This window comes from Etheostoma spectabile, chromosome 20 (assembly GCF_008692095.1).
Source record: "Etheostoma spectabile isolate EspeVRDwgs_2016 chromosome 20, UIUC_Espe_1.0, whole genome shotgun sequence".
Classification (NCBI taxonomy): Eukaryota; Metazoa; Chordata; class Actinopteri; order Perciformes; family Percidae; genus Etheostoma; species Etheostoma spectabile.
The window spans coordinates 11,618,998-11,622,647 of record NC_045752.1 but is presented as its reverse complement, the minus strand read 5'-3'; the positions used below and the strand labels follow the sequence as shown (position 1 = coordinate 11,622,647).

General features: G+C 39.8%; 1 protein-coding gene across 1 annotated transcript in view; it reads right to left on the bottom strand.

Annotated features, from left to right (window-relative positions):
* The window catches only part of LOC116670000 (KATNB1-like protein 1), a 35,718-nt gene that overhangs the window by 31,182 nt on the left and 886 nt on the right, over positions 1 to 3,650 (bottom strand). The gene's annotated exons all lie outside the window — the stretch shown is intronic.

Here is a 3,650-nt window from a genome sequence, read left to right as displayed (position 1 = left end):
CACCAAATGTATCGCAAGAAGTTTTGCAAAAGTCAAGGGCGCAGACTCGCCGCTGTGTTATGCAAGAGAGCACAAGAGAGGTTGTATTCACTGAGTTGTGGTTGTACTTTAAAAATGACTGAAGTGAAAAAAAAATACGAGTACAGATTTTTTTCTACAAGCTCTCAAATCATAAGTGCTCACATCGCATCTATGCCCTCTCATATTTTCCACCATATTTACCTTCATGATTGCGGACTCCATGCAACTGGAGAAGCCTAAATGTCACACCTCTATGAGAAAAATATCCAGAGGTCTAAAAACTACAGACGTTGTAGTTCACACCTACATAAAAACTCTGATTCCCGATTGGCTGGGGTCCCTGAACGCAGCAGGGGTCCGTGACCTGGTGACCTGAGGAAAAAAAACCTCCGTCACCCATTTCTCATTGTCATTCACTGCAACTCCTGCAAAAGTTTGTACTTTAACTAAATACTTTCATTTTTGGGACGAGTGGACTATTTTTGGTGTTCTGGCAATACCCTGGATCCTGTGAAAACACGCATCAGTGTTCCATTCCTGCAAGAGAGAAACGTTTTTCGACAAGAAATCGGACAACCTGGACACCACACACACACACACAAAAAGATCTGAGGAGCAGTTAACCGTAGTTCTCATAATTCAACCTGAGTTTAAAATCCCAACACAAAGAAAGCGGAAGGTGCCGGACATCCGGTCAAAAAGAGTCAGGGGTCGGATGACAAAATTCTGGGCCCTGTAGAAAGGCATTTTTTATGGACCCCTCCCTGCATCCACAGCTATTCATTCTAGCATATTTTTGGGCCCTCTTCACATGAGGGCCATGTGTACTCAGTCCCCTTTTTCCCCCGACGCCCCTGCATCCGGCGTAATCTCTGGCGGCAACAGATTAATCCCGGATATGGAATTTTGTGGATATTAACTGAGGAGCATGGCAAACATTATACCTGGCATGCTAAAAATCAACAGCTTTGTCATGTCATGAATAAAATAATCACAATCTCAGGTGAAAGTTATGCTTGTTTTATATGCATCCATGTGTTTGGCCTTTACATATCACTTTACATGAAATATGAGTGGGATGCTTAATATATTATATAGAAGCTGATGAGAACACAACACACATGTTTTTCGGCACTGCTTTGGCAAAACAAGTTAGCACAATTTTACTCTTGTCTCCACCTCGTAAGTGGAACATTGCAGTTATCATGTATCTTTGAATAAATAAAATCGCTGATTTCAAAGTTGTATAGCACACAGGACATAGGTTTAGTTTTAGCCCAGAAAACACGTCCAAAAAAAGTTCAACTATCCGTAGAGTCATTACAGATACGACTACAATACTTTAACCGTGTGTGGGCGCTTCTGTGTCTGGCTGGCTGTGTATGGTGTATTTGGCAGTTTGATCACTTTCATGACTCTGCAAATGTGAGCAACCGTAGAGCTGCAATGATGATTGTGTAAACGCAGCCTGTTGGAAGAAATGCGTGCTGTGGGCTAATCAGAGTTTTATGGTGGTGTTATATTGGTAGCATTAATGCAAAAAAATCAAAAAAACATGAAACAATCTCTCTTTACATGAAACAATCTCTCTCTCTCTCTCTCTCCTGCCAGCATCACTACACACAGTTATACCCCAATTAGACACCAAACACCTAAAGTAGGCTGTAATAAGAAACCACAGACTGTACATTGCTGTATTAAACCCAAAATATACTATGCTTAGACACTGTTATAATAAATTAAATATTGGACATAGCCTTTATAATAGACGGACAAAACACTGAGAGCTCAAAGGACCATACAATTTTTTGACATTTATTTAACATAGTTTCACTTTCTTACAGGGTCATTTGTTGCTCATTTGTAAGACAGTTGTATTGTTTAGTAATGTCAATCCACGTTGGGTCCCATCTGGTCACTACTTCACACAGTCTCTCATATCCTGGATGTTCTCCGGAGTCCCATTGAGTTTGTACGTATTAATACATAACCTAATGCATGCTTTATTGACGCGCTAATCCCATATCAGTTAAGACATCAGACCATTTAATGCCATGCCACTATCCAACTACATTAACATGCGCTATGGAAGGTGCCATGACATTCCATCTACATTTCCCAGCAATGGGTAATTAGCAACACATTACAACAGAATTGTACTGTAATCTGAAGTGAGATCCATTGTTATTTCCCTTTGTTAGATCTTGTTATAATTTCTTAGGTGGTTTCTCATTACAGCATAATTTAGGTAAATGATTTCTAATAAGGCTATAACTGTGTTATTTTACTGTCTAATAAGGAACACATTATTTATACAAAGTAGCCAATGGCTTATTACATCTTATTAGTGTACCTTAAATAAAGTGTGACCCCAGAATTTATGGAGGTCCTGAAGGAGTTATGGAGGCTTTTGGCTCTGCAGAGCGTGTGATATTTTAATCCCCTGCCTTGCTGTCAAGGCCTGTTTCCTGCTGAGGTAGGTGGCCTCTGAGAGACAAAATAGCAACAATCTCAATGATGTACACCTTCAATTGCTTCTATAGGGAAAACAAACTCTTAAAAGGCGACAGTAAAAAGTGAATTTGCAGCACTGTTTGTTTGGAGGCCAGACACACAGGGCTTGCATAAACAAAAAGCCCTTAAACAAAACAGTTAGGCTGAATTACACATTGACTTACATGAACAAAATCTAATCCTCATAGATCTTATCATTACTGGTCTTTTTGTCGGCAGTGAACATGTCCATAGAAGGGCAAAGGGGAAGTGGTGTTGTCAGAGTGCAGCGATTCGGCAGCTGGTCTCCTGTGGATTCCTGGGCGATATTGGGGATGATGGAGCACAGCTGCTGACTCAGTGACTCATTTTTACCTCAGCAGGGAGAAGAAGGGAAGGAGAGAAGGAAATGGGAGAGCAACAGCTCTCGCCCAGACAAAGAACAGACACAGCCAGCCCCAGCAGGAAGAGAGGCCAACACAACACTTCACTAAACAATTTTAAGTCTGCTATACCAGTTTGTACCATCCTTTTCCTTTGGCAACGTGCTTGGATCATGTTGCAATGCAATCATTTGGTTTACAAACAAGATAATATGGAAAAAGTCATGGTAAAAATATTCATTTTTTGGTTATCTCAGTAATTAGTGTGGAATAACGGAAGGCTGAGACTTAAAGAGTTTCTCATATCTTTGTGGCTAAATGACAGCGACCAAAATATCTCTTTCTTTTTCTTCCCTTTCTCTGTCCCTGTTTTGTTTTAAAAATGATGTGTGCAAGTCTGTGTTGTGTCGGAGTATTGGCATTAGCAATCATTTTATGTTCTGGCAGATGAAAATGGATCAGTGATTCTTAGTCCTGGCAGTCAGGCTTTAGATTCCCGAATGGGAAGAGACGTGGTACAGACTATTCAGGCAATAGTGAAATAACTTGGATTAAAGTAGGGAAAAGAATATTTCCAAAAAATTAAATGTTTTTCAAACAAAAGTTCAAAGTAACTAGTTTGTAGGAAACTGTTAAAAAAAACTTATGTCAAAAGATACATTGCCATAAATCTGCTCTAATCAATAGAATCAATAAAGTGGTAATGTTTCCCAGAAGAACCCAATCTAATGCATGAACTTTGGCACACACACA